The 25,191-nt window shown below is 42.9% G+C and overlaps 1 protein-coding gene across 3 annotated transcripts in view; it reads right to left on the bottom strand.

Annotated features, from left to right (window-relative positions):
- The window catches only part of L1CAM (L1 cell adhesion molecule), a 603,152-nt gene that overhangs the window by 498,903 nt on the left and 79,058 nt on the right, over positions 1-25,191 (bottom strand). For all 3 annotated transcript variants that reach the window (XM_086940236.1, XM_086940234.1, XM_086940238.1), the window contains exon 2: positions 12,958-13,016. The gene's annotated coding sequence lies outside the window, so the exon portion shown is untranslated. The remainder of the gene's footprint in view (positions 1-12,957; positions 13,017-25,191) is intronic.

Raw genomic sequence — 25,191 nt, forward strand, 5'->3', positions numbered from 1 at the left:
TGCTTATGGAATCAAGATCTGTGCTCACGGCGGTCACCACTACTGAATTTCTAACGAGCACCCCATGACTGTCCCCGCGACACTGCAGACCCTTTGCTGCTCTTTGCCAAGTAACCCAGGAGCTGGTCCAATGCCACCCAGAGGCCCCACTGGCATCCAGACCCCGCATTCACCAAAGGACTCCAGGCGAGAGCTCTCAATGCCCATCAAGGGCCAACTCTGCAACTGGCTCACCCGCTCCCAGATGTGGGAGAATACAGAGCCGCTTACTGTTGGTTTCCTTCCAGCTGCCGAACGGGCGCGGAGCCCTTTGTTGCGGCGAGACTGTGGAGAGGAGGCAAGACTGATCCGGGGTGAATGCACCTGAGCCATGATTTGTGCTGCACAAAAATATCTAAGGTAAAAAGAGGCTGCAAGGATTCACAGAGGAAAGACACCCGGGAACAGGGGGAAGGGGAAGGGGAGGTTGGTATCGCAAGCGTCAGTGGTGTCATTGTACCTACTGCTATTAGCTACGTTGTATTCCATTTTAAGTGTGTTTAAGAAAGTACTTTTCTTATCTGAGTAAAGCACTAGGTTGGGCACTGTCATTGCATTTCTGGGTGGTTGTTGAGTTCTGAGTTTAGCCTGTGACTGCTGCCACCGCTGCCGCTGAGAGTCAAGTGCTGAAGGGGTTGTACTTGGTCCCAATCGCAGAGCACTGGTAGGACACATTGGACCATCAGAGGCTAATACCCCAGCCCCCACGTCTTAGCCCTTGTAGCCCCTGCTTGCCGGTGGCCTCCCGAACAGGTCTGACACCTCATCTACAGACAAAAGCCACCATCCCCTCAGTACCTCACCAGTTTCAGGAGCCATACCCACCTCGGCTAGTCATATAGACTTGAAACATCCCATCTGGTTCTCTCACATGAACCCTCAATGTATTGATAACCCTTATTGAATTGACGCACGGTCAATTTTCCTTCAGAGTAAGACATATCAGCTCGCCAGTATAGCCTTGAAGCTGTCTGTCTCTCACTTATAGCTCCTCCGTTGCATCTTTTAGTGCTTCAATCCAAGACACAAGAAGAGCACTGCCCAGAGAAAGCGAGGAGAGAAGGGAGGAGGGAGGAGAAAGAGGAAGAGGAAACTGCGACATAGGGAGAACATAGAGATTTACAAGAATCTACAAGTGTGAGAGAAGAGACGGGAAGTGTAGGGATGTGGAAGAAAGAGGCCTGAGATGTGATCGATTCTTGACAGCTTTGTTGGTCATAAGAAAAAGAGACACAAAATCTGGGGAGTGGAAGAAAAAGGTAAGAGATGTCGAATCAGGATTGGGCAGCCCTGGCATTCAGGAGATTAAGTGTAGGGAGACAGAAGAAAGGGCGGCGGAAGAAAGAGGCCAGAAGTAGAATCAGTTCTAGGAAGTGCTAAACAGCAACCAAGCATTCAGTAGGGATGTATGACATCACAACGCATGCTTTTACCACGCATGCTTTTACATCGCAAGTTTTACAACGCATGCCTTTACAACGCATAGTGCTTTGGGGCGCTGGATAGTGAATAGTTTAATTTACTATTCCAACTCCAGTCCCCGTGGATAGTAGGGAAGGTCTTTGATTGTAAATTAAATCTATTCCCTATCCTAAAGCGCCCCCCAGCGCAATCTGTTGTATTGGTTTGCGTTGTAAAAGTTGCGATGTAAAGGCACTGCGTGGTAAAAGTTGCGTTGTAAAGGATGTTTCCCATTCAGTAGCTCTGGCGGAGGCTCCTGAAATAAATTTCAGCATCAGAACATATTTTTAGACAAATTAAGCCCTGCTCCATTGTCCATGGTTGGAAAAGGTGATGAGCAGAATATTTTCATTTCCAGAGCTTTCCGTCAGCAATAAATATCTTGACTCCATTATAGGCAGACGCACAACAGGGGACGTGACCCAAGCGCGCTCCCAGCATGCACTGCTCCCAGAGATGGAGGCTTCATTAGGAGGCAATGAGTGGTACCCTTAATCAAGGCAACTGGCTGTACAATCTCAGAGGCCGCGAGGGCGGAGGAACCAATTAAAACGCGTCTCTGGTAGTAACCGCCATCTTTAGGTGATTAGCGTTGCAAGCGAGCGCGATTAGTGTGTCGGCGACACAGCGGGAATGGAAAGGGAAGGGGATTGATCCAAACCCAGGGAAAAACTGTTCCGGGGGTCCTGGTGCGGAGCCGTTCTGCAGAGTATTGAGCTGTGCGCATGCCAGAGCAGAGGGCCCGGGATCCATATACCACGGCTACAGCTTATGGTTGAAACTAGACTGGAGGATGTGACGCTGTGGCTTCCATTCAGGTTTTGGTGGTTGTGTAACAGGGAGGCAAATGATTCTCTCCCCATCCTGGACCATTTCCTATCTTTCTTTTATTTGAAAACAGCAATTTATAGGCTTCATATCATATGTATACCTTTTTCATGCATTTTTGTACTTTTGAACCGTATGGTGTCATTGTATTTTGGTCTCGATGTCTATTGTATGTTTGATATGAAGCCTACAAACTCTCGCTTTGGGTCCAAAGCAAAACTTGGTATGAAACCCACATGGTATCAGAGGCTCGCGGAGCTTCGTGAGTTCCATCAGATGCTGTAAACCTGGCTTTTTAAATAATCCCACCAGGGAGACTGCAGCCCGCCCACCTGCAAAGTGCCTGGACACCCGCACGGGGGATAAGCGTGCTATAGAAATACGCATACCAGTATACACTCTGCCAATGATAATACAGACATAAAGTGGAAACAGAAATTAACAATCTGATGAGCAACTAACATGGAGCCTGGACAAGCAAAGGGACCTCTGAGATGGGGTCTGAGCGGCTGTCGAAGCTTGTCCCGGCAAGGTCAGGTTTGGGAGCCTCTGCAGCTCCGGCAGCTTGTTATAGAGCGAGATATATAAGCACAATATCTTTGGAGTGCATCATTACGGAAATATATATATATTTTCTCCCTCAGTCTTCTCTTTGGGATGGTCACGTCCTGCATTGTTGTGAAGCCACATATATATATATATATATATATATATATATATATATATATATATATATATATATATATATATATATATATATATATATATATATATATAACCTACTGGCGGTCGCCTGTAGGTAGTTATAGTTAGGATTTTTTTCAATGGTAAATCTCAAAATTCTATTTGGAATAACTTTGGCGCCGGTTGACGAATTTCCTCAAAATGGCCTCGCGGCGTTCTGGTCCTTCCCTGAAAGTTTGGGGGGGATTCGTCAAGCGGGGGCCGAGATAAAAGTGGGGTCCCAAAACGCGTTTTCCCCATGTTAATTTCCATAGGGCGGTCGATTTCACTTTTAGCCGAACGGCTGAATGGATTTCCACCAAATTTGGCAAAATTGTAGGGACTGGTAGCCCGATGTGCCTTTGCTATGTCTCAAGATATGTGCTCCAGTGGATTTTGAGTAATTTAGGTTCAAAAAAATATATATATCTATAGCAGCGCCCCGGTACGCGCCCCGGGGAGCGCTCCGGGCGCGCCACGCGAGGTGCGCATGGAAAGCTGATTGGCTCTCGGGTGTCTGTAAACATTCAAAACAGTCCGGAGCGGCCGCCATCTTGTGTCTCGGTAAAATCGAGACACAAGAGGTGGCTAAAACAAAGGGGGAAATGACAATAAGGCATCAGGGATAGACCCCCTTTGACCCCCTAGGTTTGATGTGGGGGCTATAAAAGGGCCCCGCGGGGCATTTAAAATTTTTTTTTTTTCGTTTTGCGCGGGGGGAGCGCCCGGTACGCGCACCGGGGAGCGGACCGGGGAGCGTACTATGAGGAAAAAAGATGACAGAGTTTTTAAAAAATGAAGCCTTTTTTTAGAAATTGGAGGTAGTTCTAAAAAGAACTTTTTTTTTCTTCTTTTTGTTGTTTTATATTTTTTTGTGTTTTTTGAACATTTTGTACTTTTTTTGGCTTTTCAAAACAGTTTTATATTTTTTTTGTATTTTTTTAGGGGGAGAAACAAAAAAAAGGGAATTGAAACTGGCTCAACTGGAGCAAAAAAAACAAAAAACCGAAAAAATTACTTCTTTTTGGGGCACTTGTGATTATCACCTGCAAGGACGATGAGCTTTACGCTTTTTTCACCATAGGCGATAAGCTTGCCACATGCAGAACAAGTGATTTTAAAATCAGCAAATCGTGGCGGAATACAAGGCATCATCTCTGATGTTTCTGGTCCCGATGAAGTGGGTTTGTTTCTTTGGGAGGTGGTCCTTGAAGACTGGGGGAGGTTACTGGCCAGTTCCCTGAGCTCTGCACGAGAATAGTTGTTAGGGTGCTTACGGGTCATATGTCGAATCATGGTATAGTTACCAAAGGAATATTTTTTGTTTGGGTTGCCCCTTGAGAGTTCTTCCTTACAGATTAGGCAAGTTACCTTGGCCGCATTCACTTTTTTCTTGCCCTCTGGGAGTGAAAAAAACTCCCATACAATGTGTGACTTGGGCTTGTATGGGGTATTTTGTTCAGGTAGCCATCTTTCATCATCCTCCTCTTCCTCTTCCTCCTCCTCCTCTTGTTGACCACCAATGTAATCTTGAGCTGGTCCTCTTGGTTGTTGTGGTGGTGGTGGTGGGGCAGATGCACCAGCTGCTGCTACTGAAGCCATTATAAAGATCAAAAAGGTACAGAGAGGTACAAACAGGTCTTCCTCAGTCAAAGGACAAAGTCAGAATAAGGAAAAAAGGTGGGGTCTTTCATCATTTGGAAAAAAAAACTGTCCTGAACCAATGACAAGTGTTATTTTCAGGTCACAAGACTAGGGGCTTCATCATTATGAAACCAAAACTGTTATGAACCAATGAAAAGTGTTATTTTCAGGTCACATGACCCGACGCGCTTACGCTACGCGCCCCGGGACGTGTCGGGTAAGCGCGTCGGATGTTTACGTTGCACGATCGTATTCGCTCGAGTACATCCGGGTGCGCTTACGCCGTGCGTATCACGCGGACGCGGCTACGCGATACGTCACAATCATGTTTTCGTTCGCGATATTGGCGCTTACGGGACGCTCCCCGGGAGCGCTCCAAAAAAAAAAAAGGGGGAAAAATTGTAGGGGCTGGTAGCCCTATTCTTAAGTGGTTTTTACGAAAATTAACTTTGAAAAAATATGTATTGTGCTACATTGGGCTATATATATGTTAGAGCCAAAATGTAGCCCAAATGTAGCCCAATGTAGCCCAAAGATGGCCACCAGAGACAAAAAAAAAATATAGCCCAATGACAGAATGTACCAGAGTGTTCTAAACAACTAGAGCGCTAACAGTCTTACTTATAAAGTGAGACTTATAGTTAGGAATTAGCATTAAAAAAACGTATGAAATTCACTGAAAAAACCATAGGTTTCAGACCAGTTATAGTTAGGAATTAGCATTTAAAAAACCTATGAAATTCACTGAAAAAACCATAGGTTTCACACCAGTTATAGTTAGGAATTAGCATTTAAAAAACCTATTAAATTCACTAAAAAAACCATAGGTTTCACATCAGTTATAGTTAGCTGGAAATTTTACTGACATAAAACCATTGAAATTCCACGTTATAGTTAGTTGGACTCACTATAACTTGCGCGCCTGCAATGCACTGCTGATGACGTCACATATTACATCACTCATGACATGGTCAGTGACATCACTCATGACATCACTTATGACATCATCCTTGTGACAGAGTGACAGACCTCCTTTCACTGTAATGTAACCCATGAAACACATATTGAAAAATATAAATTAAATTTTTTTTTAAAATGGAGATACCCATAACAGTTACAACAACCAATTCAATAATTCCACCATCTATATACACATTCACTCATTCACCAACAGTTCTATATAGTCACTCATACATATATACACTCATCATATGTAGTGATACACCTATACATCCTGTTACACACCGACAGTCATCCAAAAGTTACTCACACACATACTCACACATGCAAATAAACTATTGAACATACATTTATTTGCATATACAGCTATACACACACTACCACCTTACTTCTAAGGAAACTTACACATAATTACTCTCTTAATCACTTATAGAAACACATACTTATTTAAACAAGAACTCTTTCAATCTCTCACTCTCACATATACTCACTCATATACATCAATACTCACATATACTAGATTAAAACATATGTAGTTACTGATAAAGACACTAATGAGACAGTCATTCACTCACTAACACACGCATATACACACTCATCCACCTATACAGTCCTGCACATATGCTGTCTTCAAAACACATACAAACAGTGAGTCAGTCATTGATGCATCTATGTGCTAAGTAACAATCCCACCAAACCATACAGACACTCATACTGATACTAAAAAAAACATCTAATAATCTATATACACACACATGTAGCTACTCACCAACCCATGCAGCAACTTATACACAAAGTGAAACACTGATACATATATTTAAATATTTAAACATTACTAGTTAATATATGTATTCACTAAGATACACTTAATAAGCCAGTTAACCAATCATTTTTTTTTTAAAAACATCCATTTACACACTTATTTAAACATTTATTTTTCCATCTACCTTTACATATACATATATAAAAAATATTTATTTTTCAGAAAGGCACACATTCACTGGATGGTGTCATCAGTGATGTCATGAGTGATGTCACTGACCATGTCATGAGTGATGTAATATGTGACGTCATCAGCAGTGCATTACACGCGCAAGTTATAGTGAGTCCAACTAACTATAGCGTGGAATTTCAATGGTTTTAGGTCAGTAAAATTTCGAGCTAACTATAACTGATGTGAAACCTATGGTTTTTTTAGTGAATATATATATATATATATATATATATATATATATATATTTTTTTTTTTAGGGGTCTTTGGATGGAATTACGCAGTGCTTGGATGCCGTCCATATATCGTCGCGGGGCTGCGCACTGGTGAGATGGTCATTGTTGGGGCACGGACGAGGTGATACGCTGGGGTTCGGTGCACGCTACTTCCTGTTGCATTATTCTTTAGTACATACAAGAAATGTGGAAGTGTCTGTCGTAAACTTCTGTTTATACTTGTTTGACTTTTTAACCCCTTCATGCTCCCTCTATTGTTCAACTATAACTCTTATGAATCCCTCATGTACTTCTTGTAAAGGTTATCACATAACATATAAAGCACTTAGATACGTTCGGGTCTAGCTAGCGCTATATAAAACTAAATCATAATAATATTATAACAACATATATAAAATTGCAAAATGCATTCTGCACATAGACAAACACGCTGACGAGAAAGTTTTCCAGGTAAGATAGTATTTTGAGCGGGACTTTAAGGGAAGTTACATTAGTTTATAAAGCACCAACAATATCAGTGGATATAACTTCAAGGCACATATAATAATTACATACTAAACCTTTGCACATGCAAAACAAGACATACGCATGAATAAAATACTACCCTTGTTCCAATTCCAAGACCGATAATCTAGAACTAAGTCTATCCAAGCAAGTCCACGCAACAGAGAAATCAAAACTTTAAATTCATCTCAAATGCCATAAGTTTCTGTACAAAAAATCCCCATCCATAAGCAGCAAACCTAGCATATTAAAATGTACACACATTTCAACAGTGGACTCAGTCTAAGTCAACTAGATACAAAGTTACTTTTCAAAAGTGCCAGATGTGATGTTGAGCTGTGGTTGTGAATTTGCAAAGGTTCATCGGTCATATTTCTTCTGGTGATTGTTGTATTCATGTCCTAAACTGCTGCTAATAAGGTGACAGGTTCGCCTAGGTAGCAATATGGTCTGTGGAGATGAAAAAAAAGCAAAGGTCTACCTCCACAGAGATTGCTTGCTGTGTGGGTTACTTGTTGGGAGAGAGAACCCACACTTGTCTTTTAGCCTTTTCGATGCTGATGACGGAACCGCTCCGTCATCAGCCGCGGTAACGCTGTGCTGATGACAGAGCGGTTCCGTCATGGCCCGCTCGCCGCGCCTGCGCGGCGCGGATTACTCGCCTGCGCTGGGCGTTCCATTGCGCGGGCGGGGCCATGACGGAACCGCTCCGTCATGAGCACAGCTCAGCCGAGGCAGGTGACGGAGCGGTTTCGTCACCAGCATGGGCGCGCCGCACGGCCACCCCGCCCCCTTAGCGCTGCGGCAGAATAGCCGCCGCAGCGAAGGTGTTAAGCATGAGGGGTCCAGGGCAGCCGGCAGGCAGGACCCCGGCGGCGAGCGATTTCAGATGCTGAGCGCTCACGGATAAAAGTCAGAGCCAAGGTGTATGCTGCCCCCAATTACAAGGAGGTTGGACCGGGAAATATCAAATCCCCTACCCCATTAAAGATATAAGGTGATATAGGTATGTAATCAATATATTGGTTAATCAAAAAACGTATCCACCTCTGTTTGAAAGGAAATGTTCTCTACTGCTGCTACCTAGTAGTCACTCTAATAATGGTGAGTTTGGTGCTCGTACAAAAAAGTGAGTCTAATTCCAGGAGAATTAACAGAGAAATATCTCCATTAAAAGATTAACCACAAATCAACAGAGACAAATTAGTTCCCTGAGTGATCTCCAGGTAAGAAGCCCACTTTGTTCACTCAGCCTGACAACGCCTTCGGTAGATAATGCACACCTTCCAGCACACCTGACCGTCTTCTTTTCCCCTCTTAATTTTACATCTCAAAGTACAAAATGGAACGCAAATGTTATATACAATTTCTGTCTTCATTAGCCAAACCCTTGAATGTCAGAAAAGGAAGCTGCTAACGCAAAACATTCTGTCTTAGAGGAAAATTCGAGTTGGAAAGACAATCTCTCCACTACCAGGGATAAACCCACCCGCTGACTGCCTCAAACATAAGTTAACTGCATTGTTTCCATTTCTAGTTCTGTAGACTTTGAAAAGATTTCATGAACTCTCCATCTTCTTCCAATAAATTTTTTCTTTGTTCGACAACCAACATTTTCTTAATCGATACTGAATCAAATAAAGCAGCTAATATAAAAAAAATGTATGTGGAGCTCTTGAGAAGAACACAGCGATTCAATGTCACCTCTGGGTTTTGGTGAATTTACTCAAGTATTCCGTATTAGACTCTTTTGTTTATGATCTAAGAAGCTTCTCATGGTACCATATTTTAATGTTTCATAGTGTGATCTTATTTCCACCATGTTTATATATTTATTACCTCCCTTTGACATTGCCATGACCTTAATTTTGTGTTCTTCTTAAATGTCTTGGTTGCTCCAGCAGTGTCAGAGTCCAATCACTTTTCCCATCCTTCTAAACACAAGACATAATCTATTTTGTCTTCTTTAGAAAGAATCAAACTTTTGAGGGACCTCGATTTAGCATAACTTTCTGGCTTTGCGTCCTCTCTTACCTAAAGCCTGTGTTGACAACAATCTTAAATCAGCCCTTGGTAAATTCAGTCTATAATTATCATCTCCTTGGGTTCCCTAATCTCACTGAAGGTGGGGAAGGAGAAGCATTCACTTTACTTCAGTGAGAACTCTTAAGAAAGCAGAGTCCTGAAAGAACATGCTGTGAAACACTTGATATGCTGCACCGAAGGCCGAAAATCCGCAAACAGAAGTAGAATTTTGTAAGATTCTGGAGGGCTCAAATAACTCAAAAAAGGACTTTAAAATACTTTCTGAGATTTTCTGTCTTGCTTCAGAATCCCAGTTATTGTAACTTCTAAGTATATTTGTAAGTCTCTTACAGAATACTTTCCTAATAAATTCAGACAGATAAGAGATCTGATTACGGCCTCCTGAGAACCCTTTGGAAAGATCCATCTGTGATTTACCTCCTGGCTGTTCGCTCATCCTGGGAGGTTGTGCCACCTCTGGCTGCTTCTTGTCTAGTCTCCCCAGGTGAAAATATAGAACTAATTTGGACTATGCATCCTTTCTGGTTCTCCAGATGTCAGCTGTCCATCTCATCTTCTCAGGAGTCCCCCGGGATGGAGGACCCACGTCTGATAAAAGCTCAGGGCTTTGAAGACCAAACATACCGTGGACTGCCTTACACTTCTCTGGGCTACATTTGATTTGGTAATTTTTGGCTTCATCAGCCATCTCCACCCAATAGTGTTCTTGGGCCCTGAGTTTGCTTTTAATAATCTCTTTGTTTGGTATACCTTGATTCTGGATCTTTGATGCTTAATTTAGCTAGGTCTGCATGAAATTGAATTTTTTTGTTTCATGTGACTCTGACACCTCTGTGTGAGGTATGGGTCCAAGAATAGAAGTCAGAGACGACGCCTGCTCAATGTGTTTTACAATATAAAGCAAGACTCATTGCTTGTGTAGCACACGCTACTGCAACACGCATCCAGTTTAGAAGTTCAAAGACGATATTTTTGCGTGAACCAGACTCCTACGGCTGAACTTTATTTGCAAGTGCAGAAATGGAACAACACAGAAATTACACAAATTAAACTAAGTTCATTAACCGCATCGCTGCTGCGGTGATTTTTGCGCTGTGCTGCAAATTACCATTTTGCTGTTGTCATGACGAGCTCAGCTCGTCATCAGCACACGACACCCGTGGGTGATGACGAGCTGAGCTCATCATCAGCATCGAAAGGGTTAATAGGAATTTATTCAAGACTACACTTGCATAATAACTATTTCACCCATGCATAAACTAAGCTTCAGTGATTTAACTAATGGATAGTTAAGGCTACTAATCGCAACCTTTCAAAAATGCAGATTAGTACCTACTTGTCCTTTCAAAGTAAGAATGCTTTTACCTGTAGTTATCTTCCTTTGCCAGCTGTTTGTGTTTATTATCAATCAGTCTTTATTAACATGTTGCAGGTTCAATAGTTTAATAAATACAACATTAAAAGAACAAAAGCATGGCTGCCTGTCAATTATATCAAGTTATGCTATAAGGACCCTTTTGTGATGCCACCCGCTCTCAGGGCATGCATGTTATCAATTGCACTATCCCTGTGGCTTCGGGAAATGCCACCACTGTGAAATGTGAGATTATCTACTTTTGTTTAAAATAAACCGTTTTTAAATTAGAGTAATATAACATTTTAAACATTATCGCCCCCTATGTCACTGGAGTATAAGATTAAAAATCATATTCTCTTATTCAGCAATAAAGTTATAGATTCGTAGCAAAATCTCACAGTCCACCTGAAGCATAACCAGGTTTGGACTGAATCCCTCTGTTACCTAGTAGAGCATGCCATTTGGGAAGGGGTCCCACCACCTACAAACTGAGTAAGGGACTAGGATCAGTTCCCACAATCTGTCAAGAGAAAGAGCTATTTAGCCTGGATCGAACATGCTACCAACATACAAGACATGTGTAATTGGGCCCCATTATCCTCAAACCTATGATCAAATCCCGTTAGGAAACGATTGGATAAGATATCTATGATCGGATATCACTTTCCACCAATGGATAAGACAAATAGATTAACTCAATTAGGGGTGTAAGATTGGGTATCAATATCTACAATTTGAATAATAGATGTTGTGTTGGGCTCCACTGTCCAGTAATGCAGATGAGAGATTCTTGTTCAGATCCACTATTCTCTAATGAAGTAGGAGATTTAAGATAGAATCACAATCCCCACTAAGAGGTTTAGAATTGAATCTCACTCTCCATGAATCAGATAACATATCTGAAATTGAATCAAATTATTCACAAAGAAGGAAACATTTAGGGGTGGGTGTACCTCGCGGAATTTCATGTAGTGTAATCACGCAGTTACCTCAGAATTCCACAAGATTACATATAATTATGTGAGAAGAGTAATTCTGCATTTACCATTATTTCTTAATGTAAAAATGCCTCTTTCTGTCCAAAATGGGCACCAGAAAGGCACGTTGTACTAAGAAATTGCACTAAACGCAACAGAACGTGAATACTAAGCTCAAGCTGCCGCTCACGCTCACCCTCTTTAAATGTTCTCTTAGAGTAGGATTTTCCCCAAACGTACTCCAGGCATTTAGCACTATTTTCTTAGTGCAAAATGCTGCCTCATGTCCAGGATGGGCGCGATTATGTATTTTGTGCTAAGTCTGCTCATCGGTAGGTTATTCCATACAACGTAGTCCCGGCAATTAGTGTTATTTGCTTGGTGCAAAATGCAACCTCCCGTCCAAAAGTGACGGGCTAAGGCTATGAAATAACGCTAAATGTAGTAGAACACGATTAGTGAGCGCGAGCGGCCACTTACACTCTCTAAATACGCTCTTGCAGTAGTATTTTGGCCCCAAAATTACTCATAATTATAAGAGAAGAGGTGATCGCATAATTATGAGTATTTCTGTGTCAAAGAGTTACGTGGAATTACCAAATAGACTCCGATTACTCCGACATAATTGAAATTCCACCCAGGCCTGGACCCATTTAGAGCTGATTCCTTCTATTCATGCATTGGATGCAAGATTTAGGTTTTTGTACCATTTCACAGCAATGGAGCGATATGTCAAGGGTTGGATACCGCTAACCAACCATTGGAGTAAGAGACCGAGGACAATTCACCCAGTCGTTGAGCGGAGTGAGAGATTTATCATCAAACTGCCTTGTCCATCAATGGATGAGAGAATTAAAATTGACCTCTTAGAACATAAATCAGGGAGGTCAGGACTGGATCATACTGACCCCTGAGGGGTGAAGGATGTAATGTTGAATCCCTCGGTCCACCAATGGAGTATCATAACTCAGACTGGATCCTCCTATTCGCCAATGGAGCAAGAGATTCATGACTGATCTTTCAATCCTTTCATGAAGATGAGGATTTAGGGCTATATTCGTTCCAATATCCACAAAAGCATAGAGATCTGGGACCAGACCACCTGCCACTCAATACAGTAAAAGAAGTAGGACTTAACTTCTCAAAAAGACATAGTTTGTAAGATACATTAAAAAAAATCTGGGCACTCACCAAGCGTAGAAGATGTTAAACGAAGTGCGATGACATATCCAGCGGTGAACTCTGTGGTTCTGCAGCATTGTTTGTAGGAAGGGAGAAAAGAAAATAAAAACGGTAAAGTTAACTACGCATATATTTAAAATGTCCGCAAAATGAAACACTTACAGAGCCCGTTCCCTTTTACAAGATGCGAAGAGTCAAATGTGCATTGCAGTGACATGCGTCAAAGCCCATCTTGGAGAACACTCGCCCTCCGTGGATTCTTGTCGTCTCCTGCCCTTGAGAGAATCAGCCCTTGACTTCAGTCTCTGCAGGCTGCCTATAGCATCTCCTTTATTCCTAGTTACCAGACTCACTCTTTCTCAGACTGGCACAACAGGCACACTGCCCTCCAGCCCTCTGCACTGCAGGCTGCTGGGGGCAGATTCAAGGGGGCTTCCAGCCAGGTGGTTCTTTTCCTGAACCCAGACTCCTTGTCTTTGGCTGAATGGTGAGGGTGTGATGGTTGTCCCATGTAGAGGATACAGCACTCCCGACAGGCTGGAGGTGAATGCTTGTCTGTTTGGGACAATGTAGTCTCCTAATAAAAGGTAAGTCAAAAGCTGTTGTATTTTGTGGCCATTATGGGGTCTCCTTACATGACTGTCTGCTCTTAGACATGTGATGGCCAAAACTGAATGAGTGTGGTAGGATAGCTACCACTAGTAGAGCAGGTGCAGTGGCACCGGGAAGCAGGGACGCGATCGACCCACTGCAGGCCAGTGAAGACTTTTACTGCCCACCTAGTGTGAAGAGCTTCTATTTTCTTTGCTTGCATTATGGCCGGCGGCGTTCTAACTCTGCCACTCCTGGTGCTGGACTCTACTCCATGCTTCCGCAGGTCAGGGCTGTAGTGGGTATCACCGTAGACCTTTCCTGCTTTGATGCATGTGTACCTTCTGGCCTGAACCAGGACACTCTCGTTACTCATAGTACAAGTAGGAACGTACGCACTTTTACTCTATGGAAGTCTGCGGAGTTACCTAAAAACGCCACAAGATTCCAAGGAGATCCGTCGGACTTTAGCACGTTGCGCTCCTTGCTCTGACTTTTTGTGCAGGGAGCTTCTTCCGCGCAGTAAAATCAGCACGAACTGCACCACGCGGCGCCCCAGAGGGCGCTGCTTCTTTCTGCCACTCAAGTTGATTTTCTACTCGATTTCCTACTCGAGCGGCAGCCTTCTCAAACACAAAAGTAGCGATCTGCGATGACCACCCGCTTTGAGAAATCTCGCCAGGAGGCGCTCTAGGGCTCGAAAATCTGGCTAGGGGACACAAATTCTCACTTACGCTCACCAACTTAAGGTTGACAAACCACACGTGTGAAAAATCTTCGCCACTGGGCTGTGGGCGGTGTTTTGCTGGAACGCCAAGTGGAGCGCTGAGTGAGCAAAACTCTTCATACCCTGCCAGCAAGGCAGAATTTTTCGTCCACCCCTATAATTTTCAGATACACACATTTGACTACAGACAGTCCCAAGAACGTGTACCCTGGGGATATTTTCCTTTATGTAAAAAGGGATAGTGATATGTACATTTATCTTATTATTCTGACACATTCTCCATTCCACAGACCAATGAAAACAACTGAACCATGAGTGCTGTGCTGGAGTGACAAATGCAAAAAAAACAATTGATGACAGAATGCAGAACAATGTCATACATTCACCCCAGGACAGAGATCTGGGCCTTAATCCATCGTTTTTTTGCTCACCATGCCATTCCAGTTTGGACCCAGCCATATGCAAATCAGTCTTGACCGTGCGTCCAATGGGAACAGGCCAGCCCAAACTGCCAGGCCAGGTCCTCCCTGGACTGGAATCAAGCATCCTAGGACTGGTTGCGGGGTTTCACCCCTCATCAGCCAGGATAGCTTGACTCCAGTGGTGTAGTGAGCACGGGACCCACGTCTGGGCATACCCGTACCACTCGGGGTGACAAATGCAAAAAGAACAGTTGATGGACAGAATGCAGAACAATGTCATACATTCACCCCAGTACAGAGATCTGGGCCTAAATCCATCTTTTTTTTGCTCACCATGCTATTCCAGTTTGCCATCCTCAAAAAGGACTGACAAGCTTTTAAATGCAAATCACAGGTAATACTGACGTCAGCCAAGTCTCTAAAACCTTTGTTCACCTGAGAATGAAAATACACAAAGGAGACCCAAGAATTTAGATCCTCTTATCTATAATTTCAACCACTGGACGTCACCGACACCAACCGTCTCCATTACCATTACACTCCTCTCCTAACGTCTCCCTTGATGTTCCTACACATCTATCGAGGGGGGCTGCATATAAACTAAATTAAAACTTCTAAATATTTTACTACAAGTCTCAGCCTCAAAATATGCTCTGTCTGAAAAGCTACAAAGATTGTACCTCACCTAAAGCCCTCTCTCCCTAAAGTATCTCAAATAAAAAGAAAACCTGCTACTCATTTTATAACGTCCGCCTGTCTAAACTCCAAAATTATCTCTGCAAAACAGAGCCAAAAACAACTGAAATATTCAAATAACAAATTAAAAACGTCTCTCCTCCTGTACCTGACAAATACAGACACAATGAAATTGCTTCCTTTTCTCCAATACATTTTTCAAAATCAGAGAGAAACTTTTCACCTCACTTAAAGTGCTAGGGTCAGGATACAACATTCTACATATCTCTGAAGATCTCTGCACCTCAAAAACAGTCTAATTGGGGTTCAAAGTTGAATTAATTAACTTTCATTTCTAAAGAACACCTTCTTCTCTCTGCTGTCTCTGACATTTAATGCTGTCCCTCCTGCGGGTGCTAATGAACCAGCCCAAACCGTGTCCCAGACTGGCTGGCTCTGTCAGCCTCCTCACTCCAAAGTAGTGTGGTACCACCATGCCTCAAGGCGGCACGCGTCAAAGCACTACTAAAATAACAGCACTCCCAGCACTCAATGTTTGATGATTAATGCCCCATCTATGGCTTGTCCTTCGTCATAAAGATCACTGGGAAATGTGCTGCTTCAAAAATAAAAAACAGAACCAAGATATTGACCACCCTAGCATTTTTAGATCTTGCCTGGAGACAAAGACCTATGGTAAACCCTACAGCACATGCAGTAGCCTCTGGGCCAGCCCATTGCTCGTGTGTGGATAGTTTCTAGCCTACTCACGACTCTGCTTCCTCATGGTGTGCATCCTTCCTTAAAGCACAACCACATGTATTTTATGATAGCCACCGGCGTTGTGTGAGCATGCAGTCCGGTTGGCTTTGTCAGTGCTTGTTTGAGCACCCGATGCCACCCGACCCTATTTTAAATTGGATTCCTACGTTAGGAACAAGCTGGCTCTGCATAAATACTTTAAAATCAATTCTTTGAAGATTGTTTTTTTAAATTTTTAATCAGCTACAAATTAAACCTTATTAACTGCCAAAGTTGGTTTGAAAGCATTAAGATTGCTGGTATCAATCCAAAACCTATCACCAGCACTAAACCCCTAAGTCCCTTCTCAACAAACACATGATAACAATGTCTTTAAATGTTCTATTTCAACTCCAAAAGCTCAAAAACATGGAATATAGGGCCAAATGTAGGAAGCCTAATTCCGGTCGGTAACGGCCGAATTTACCGAATTTACTGAATTTCGGCTGTCACAGACCGGAATTAGGCTTTTCATATGTAGGTGGCTACATTTCAGATTCGGTAATTTACCGAATCGGTATTTAATAATTCGGTAAATTACAGATTCTTGAAAAATACCGAATTGGTAAATTACAGAATCTGAAATGTAGGGGGCACTCAAATGAGTGCTTTTCCCATTTTAGGATTCGTTATTTACCAGCAACTATAAGTTGGTGGTAAATAACAAATACCTTTGAAAATGCAAATCTTTGCATTTTCAAAGGTGCCATGTGACAGACATATATGCCCTTAGGGAATGTATGTCTGCCACATGTGCACCCATACACAATTGAGGGGTGCAACAGGGTGTCAAAGTGACACCCTGCCACCCTTCAATGTTGTCCCCCTTTTACCGAATCGGTATTTACCGATTCGGTAATTGCCATTCATTCCTATGGGCCTCCAGGCCCATAGGAAAGAATGGCAATTACCGAATCAGTAAATACTGATTCGGTAATTACCGAATCTTACCGATTCGGTAATTTTTAAACGAAAAATTACCTACATCCCATTTACCTATTCTTAAATACCGAATCTGTAACATTCGGTATGTAAGAATAGGTAAATTGGGATTACCTACATCTGGCCCATAGACTCTCCGTAGAGGCCTGACATTCTCAGTAGAAGCTCCCATAGTTTTAATTTCCTGCCTTACTTGTCTTCCCAAAAACACTCTCGCTCCTCTAAGAGCCCCTGATGCTGCAAGATTTGTAATTAGGGCTCTCGCTTTTATGGTATTTATTTTGTTAACATTTCTGTCTGTATTTATCTATATTTATTTTAGGGCCATATATTTTATCTGTATTTATCCGTATTTATTTTGTATTTTCTATATTTATCCACTTTTAAAAATAAATGCCAACAGAAAACACTTTGCTTTCTGTCTGTATTTATCTGTAAAAATCCGTAGAAACGGAAAACAGGGAGCCTTATTTATAATTAACACCAAAAAGCAAGTTATCTCCCAGCTCATGCTCACTTGACATGGCTACCTATGGATTCTATATGGAATATGAGAAGTTTCTTTATCTCTTACAAAACGTCACACCTAAGTTACCCGGGTCCAAGGCTATCTGTTTCTGGAGGCTCCTGAAATCTTGGACAAAAAACGAAATATCTTCCAGGTAACCCTTCCACAAGAAGAATTCTTTGCACAGAACTTCACAGACAACTGTTCGTCTGTGAGTTAGAAGGTCCCTCTGTAATTGTTTTCAACCGTCTTCTAAAAAAAATACAGATGGAGACACATGTCCATGTGTCTGTGTGATGTCCTGTCCTTCCCTCTGCTGCTATCTCCTGGTATGAGCATCCTCTGAGAGAAGACAAGACTGTTCCAACACCTGAAGCGCCATCTTTAACAGCCTGCATTTTTGGCCCGTGTGTCGTATGCAGTGAGCGCTCCCATGGTGGACAAGAGAAGCGTTTCGAGGACACGCTTCAGGCCTCCCCGAAGTGCCTTGAGATCAGCACCGACGCCTGGGAAACCCTCGCACTGAACCGCCCAGCATGGTGCGAATTTATTCACAAAAGCTGCCAAACCTTCCAGGCGAGGCATCCTGCCGAGGCGCAAAGAAAGCGTGCGATTTGCAGGTCCAGAGCTGCCCGCACATCACCGACAGTCAGGGCCGGACTGGCCGTAGCGGGCACCGGGTGTTTCCCTACTGGGCCGACAGGATGGGGGCCAGTTTTGGGCCCCTGGGGGCAGTTTTTGTTACCGGATGCTGGCAATTCGTCCCCCTGTAACAAAATCGTCCGAAACCGTCCCTACCAACAGCTTGCCCGCACCCCCTTCCACACCAGGGGGCCGTCCGGGCAGTTTGCCAAGGCCGGTTTTGATTCCCAGTCCTGCCCTGCCAACAGTGTCATCACATGTCTGTGTGACAGGACAGCCGAATCGGTTGACTCAGTCATCTTCGGATGCACAGAGCCCGGTCAAGCAATCAATGAGACGCCGAGGTCTTTATTGACCACGATGGACGAGCATCATGTTGTTAGATACCACTCATAACATGTCATTAAACCCTTGCATCCTCTTTCTTGAAGCAGTAACTACTCTTTGTTTGCCTGAATTAATCTCCTTATATCGTAGATTCAAGGAAATCTTATCTTTCCTGTGTTTTTTCGGTACCTTTGACTTGTGTCAATAGTGACTACTCTGCATATTAATGTTGTCAGATTTATGATATCGCGAGCTCCTGCAACTCAATGACGTGCAGGGATCTGAAATCCAGATGTGTGCAGTTAGAACTACAGAAAGAAAAACAAGCATTGGCATAGCCAATAGGTCTCGCCTTTGGGACCTTATAAGTGTTTAGCCATGCAACGGTTGATGTTGTTGCACCAAGAATATTGATAAGATCCCAAAGGCGAGACCTATTGGCTATGCCAATGCTTGTTTATATTCCTTTGCACCACTGGCAGGGGTTGTTTATATTCATGTGCACTGGTGGGAGGGGTTGTTTATATTCCTGTGCACCACTGGCAGGGGTTGTTTATATTCATGTGCACCACTGGCAGGGGGTGTTTATATTCATGTGCACTGGTGGGAGGGGTTGTTTATATTCCTGTGCACCACTGGCAGGGGTTGTTTATATTCATGTGCACCACTGGCAGGGGTTGTTTATATTCATGTGCACCACTGCCAGGGGGTGTTTATATTCATGTGCACTGGTGGGAGGGGTTGTTTATATTCCTGTGCACCACTGGCAGGGGTTGTTTATATTCATGTGCACCACTGGCAGGGGTTGTTTATATTCCTGTGCACCACTGGCAGGGGTTGTTTATATTCATGTGCACCACTGGCAGGGGTTGTTTATATTCCTGTGCACCACTGGCAGGGGGTGTTTATATTCCTGCTTAGTAGAAACGGGGCCTAGCAGTTCAGATTGGCTACAACTTTTGGGGACAGGCCCATAGCTGATCTACATGTGGCTGCCTCCTCTTTGTAAGGGCACAGTATGAGGGAACAGCTTGCTACCCAGGGGAATGGTGACACTTATAAATAAATCAAGTATTCCATCAAATCACGTATGTTGTTTGTTCTTCGTACTAATTCCTGAATGGTGACTGCCTCGAATATACCCTGACTGATTCATTATGTGCAAGTATCCGGGCCACAGTACGGTCTGTACACGTAAAGGTGATTTAACTGTTCTGAAATGTCTGTTTAATTTCTCTCTGACATCGAGAAGCTTGTCTGTTTATTGGATAGATGGTTTATAAGGTGAATTATTGGGTTGTTCTGTAGCGTGACTCACGTATCGCTTGATTCCACATAAAGAAGTGAGGCCAAAATACTATTCAGATTTGAAACCTTGAAGTGCCAGCAAGTTTTATTACTAAAGCAAGAAATGAAACAGAAAGCATTCATTGTTGCACGGGTCTAAAACACAGTTGCCTTTTTAGGGTAAACCAAAAGAGTCTATGATCCTTGCGGCTGCGCGTGTGTGTGATGGTGGCACAAGAACCGTGTGAGATCATACTAGATGTGATAGGGATGTGTGAGGGTGCCAAAAGAGCGGTGCGTGTCATACAGCCAAGGGAACTTTGCATGTGTATGCTTGAGGACTGTGAGTGTGTGGGGGGACCAGAGGGCTGAGGGCGAGGATAGCAGATGTATGTGAGGGTGCTATAGGAACCGTGAGGGCAGATACTAGACGGAATGTGAGTCGTGAGGGTTCCAGAGTGGCTGTGAGGGTGTGAGGGGCTTTTGTCTAGATAACAGAGGGAATGTGCGTGTATGAGGAAGCTAGAGGAACTGTGAGTGCGAATGCTAGTGGGCATGTGAGTGGTGAGGGTGCCAGGGGCTTTTTGTGAAGATACTATATGCGGTGTGTGTCTATGAGAATGTAGAGGAAGCATCAGTGAGGATACTAGACGGAATGTGAGTGGTGAGGGTACAGTAGTGGCTGTGAGGGCGCTGATGGCGGGGCTTTGTTTGAGGATACCAGATGAAATGTGAGTGCCTGAGGGTCCTGTGGCAAAGCTTGGAACGTGTGGAGATAGTGTCGTGGTGGTGTAGGTCTGTAATGGGACCGTGTGTATGGTGGGGCAGCGCGCGACAAATGCGAGAGTGAAAACAAAGAAGCTTTACCTACTGGCTCCTCCCCGCCTCTTCCTCGGTGTCTGTCAGCTGCTGTCTGGGGCAGCTGAGCTCAGCCAGGGAAAGGAAAACGAAAGACATCATATACATTCAGCGAAGAAGGGGACGGGCCAATGCCGGCACAGCCCAGTACGGGGTTTAAAGCCCTGCCTGGCGGTGGCGAGGCTTCAGAGACCGGGAAGAACAGAAGGCGAGCGGCTCGCGGAGCAGAGGTGGCCACCAGTGGCGGGGAGCCCCAGGGAGAGGTGAGGAAATGTACAGAGCGCAGGAGGAGGCGGGGAGGGGGTGAGGCACTGAGTCACCACCGACAGTACCCCTCACATCCGGGCCCCAAGAATACAGCCCCCAGGGCAAGAGGAGCCTCCGGAGGAGAGGAACCTAAGAGGGAGGTGATGGCATCCATCGATCGGAGGGAGGGGGAGCTCTTTCTGGAGTGATTCCAAAAGGTCTCTAAAGCAGTGCTTGCGTGCTGCGTAGGTGAGACCTAAAAAGGTAATACAGGGCCGAGAGAGGTGGGGGTCAAAGAAATACTGTGCGTCAACAAATCACGTGCAGTCCAGGGGCCATATTACAGTGTGGGCGCATTTTCCTGGTTAGCGCTTGGGGTAACTTTCAAAAGGTGCACCCAGCACTAACCAGGACAATGAGCCACAATACAGGGACTACACCGTCCCCAGGACAGCCACGAACAAATGCTGCCCCCAGGGCAGTGTATTCAGGTAAAACATGGAGCAGCTGCTTTGAAGCGCTCCGAGTTTCACAGTACAGGCGGCACTTTGAAGGGGGATTAGAGATCCCTTTGCAGGCGGGTGCACTGAGTGACTGCACCCACCCTGCAAGGGGATGTCTGGGGGGGTCCATGGAACCCACTTCCCTCCTCCAGAGGGCCGCTCTCAGGAGGCGCGCCTCCTTACAGCTTCATTACCACAGCGCCCGCGTTTGTAATATGGTGCGGGCGCAGAGGCAAAGGGATTTCCTCAAGTTCTTGTGGCCACACCCCCCCATGCAAATGAGGGAACACCCTCTGAAGATAGCACTGGCGGTTTATGTGCATCATTGCTATCGGTATTACAGAAGAGAACGCACAAGCGTCTCCGGCCCCTTCTCTAATACCAAAGTGCTCACAAAGCTGGTGCAAAGGCCCATTGCGCCCCCAGGGCACACCGGTAATAATCTGGCCTCAGAAGCGCAGTAAAAGGATGCTTTCCAGTTAATAATAAACTTTACAACACATTTCAGATTTTTTCAGAAGCATTGAAGCCACCAATGAAGTGATCAGAGCTGCTTCTACGTTAGAACACGTCCAAATGGGTACACAGTCAAAATATCGAGTAGGAAATATCGACCTACCATAATATCGAGTCTGAAATATCGATGGAGCATAATATCGAAGTCAAGAATATCGCAGAACAGAATATCGACGGATGTATGACGTTAGCACGCATACTATTACCACGCATACCTTTACAACGCGGTATTTACAACGAATACCGATACAACGCATAGCGCTTTGAGGTGCTGGATAGTGGTAAGTATAATTTTATATTCCAACTCCAGTCCCTGTGGACACTAGGGAAGGTGTTGGATATAAAATTAAACTTATTCCCTATCCTAGAGCGCCCCCCAGCGCAATGCGTTGTAATGGTATGCGTGGTAATGCCTGCGTTGTAATGGTAGTGCGTTGTAACAAATGCGTGCTAAACGTTGTATACCAATATCGACCCAAGGTAAGTAATATCGAAATTCTTAATATCGATGTAAGTAATATCGAAGTTAGTAATATCGATAGCATATATATCGATGTTACTAATTTCGATGACACTAATATCGATATTTGTATTATTTTATAGTTTTTTATTATGTATGTGTTATATGTTTAATTTAAGTATTTAAAATAATTACTATTGTATGTGTATTAATTTTATATAATAATAAATTAATTTATAAGAAAATTGTATGTTTTAGTACCGGAGCGGGTTGTGGGTTTATAGGGGAATAAGGGTGGGAAGTAATTTAATTATGGTAAATTGATTATTAATTAGTAGGATTTATTAATACATTATAATTAATTGGTAATTATTTGAAAATAATAGGAAAATAATTTTAATTAATTTATTAATTGATATATATGTTCTGTAGCGGGTTGTGGGTTTATAGGGGAATAGGGTGGGAAGTAATTTAATTATGGTAAGTTGATTAATAATTAGTAGGATTAATTAATTAATTAAAATTAATTGCTAATTATTATTAATTAATTGAAAAAAAAATAATTGATTAATTGATATATATTTTCTGTAGCGGGATGTGGGTTTATAGGGGAATAGGGTGGGGAGTAATTTAATTATGGTTAATTATTTAATAATTAGTAGGAATTATAAAATAAATGTAATTAATTGGTAATTAATTTTAATTAATAGTTAATTAATTTTAATTATTTGCTAATTATTTTCATTAATTCATAAATGGATAAATGTGTTATGTTGTGGGTAGTGGTTTTATAGGGAAATATGGTGGGAAGTAAAGTAAATTTAATTAATTAATAATGTATTAAAACTAATTGTAAATAATATAATTGTTAATTAATTATTAATTGGTAATTAAATATTATTAAATGGTATTATTTTAAATTAATTTTAGGTAAAATATATTTTGCTAAGCATGCATTTTATAATTAAGTATAGGTATTGTATATTGTTTATATTTATTTAATAGTTTATTTTTTTATAATTACAAAAATCGTTTATTTATAAGTATGTTATTTTAACCCTTATACTATCCAACACTTTCCCTACTGTTGCACTCTCTGGAGTTGGAATAGTATTTTTTACCCCTACGCTATCCAACCCTTTCCCTACTGTTGCACTCTCTGGAGTGGGAATAGTAATTTTTACCCCTACGCTATCCAACGCCTTCCCTACTGTTGCACTCTCTGGAGTGGGAATAGTAATTTTTACCTTTACGCTATCCAACCCTTTCCCTACTGTTGCACTCTCTGGAGTGGGAATAGTAATTTTTACCTTTACGCTATCCAACCCTTTCCCTACTGTTGCACTCTCTGGAGTGGGAATAGTAATTTTTACCCCTACGCTATCCAACGCCTTCCCTACTGTTGCACTCTCTGGAGTGGGAATAGTAATTTTTACCCCTACGCTATCCAGCGCTTTCCCTACTGTTGCACTCTCTGGAGTGGGAATAGTAATTTGTACCCCTACGCAATCCAACGCTTTCCCTACTGTTGCACTCTCTGGAGTGGGAATAGTAATTTTTACCGTACGCTATCCAACGCTTTCCCTACTGTTGCACTCTCTGGAGTAGGAATAGTAATTTTTACCCTTACGCTATCCAACGTTTTATATAATTAATTGTAAAAAAATTAAATGTTTATTTAATTTTTTATATTACTTACATTTTATTTATGTTATTGTTTTATGTTTGTAAATGTATTAGTAAATTAGAATATATTTTATTAATTTATAAATTAGTAAAATAATTATTAATACTTATTGTTCAGTACATATATATTATATATTTACTGTATATATTTAATTAATGTATTATTAATATATATGTATTATTTATTCAAGCAAGCCAGGCTGAAGACGGCTGGAATGCCAGAAACCGGTCCTCGGAAGCTTGTTTCCGGTCCAGGGAAGGCATGGCTTGGCAGTTCGGGCTGGACTATTCCCATGAGCCACAGAGCCAGGACCCTAAAAATACAAGATTTCAACAAAGAGGGCCACGGTGGAGCCAGGAGCCTAAAAATACAAGATTTCAACAAAGAGGGCCACGGTGGAGCCAGGAGCCTAAAAATTCAAGATTTCACCAAAGAGGTCCACAGTGGAACCAGGAGCCTAAAAATACAAGATTTCACCAAAGAGGACCACAGTGGAGCCAGGAGCCTAAAATACAAGATTTCACAGAGAAGGACCACAGTGGATACTGGAGCCTAAAAATGCTAGATTTCACTGAAGAGGACCAAGGTGGAACCAGGAGACTAAAAATACAAGATTTCACTGAGGAGGACCACGGTGGAGCCGGGAACCTAAAATTACAAGATTTCACAGACGAGGACCACTGTGTGGCCGAGAGCCTAAAAATACAAGATTTGACTGAAGAGGACCCCGGTGGAACCAGGAGCCTAAAAACACAAGATTTCACAGTAGAGGACCACGGGGAGCCAGGAGCCTAAAAATACAAGATTTCACAGACGTGGACCACTGTGTGGCCGAGAGCCTAAAAATACAAGATTTGACTGAAGAGGACCCCGGTGGAACCAGGAGCCTAAAAACACAAGATTTCACAGTAGAGGACCACGGGGAGCCAGGAGCCTAAAAATACAAGATTTCACAGACGTGGACCACTGTGTGGCCGAGAGCCTAAAAATACAAGATTTGACTGAAGAGGACCACGGTAGAGCCAGGAGCCTAAAAATACAAGATTTCATG

The sequence above is a fragment of the Lissotriton vulgaris genome, chromosome 10 (genome assembly GCF_964263255.1).
Source record: "Lissotriton vulgaris chromosome 10, aLisVul1.2, whole genome shotgun sequence".
Lineage (NCBI taxonomy): Eukaryota > Metazoa > Chordata > Amphibia > Caudata > Salamandridae > Lissotriton > Lissotriton vulgaris.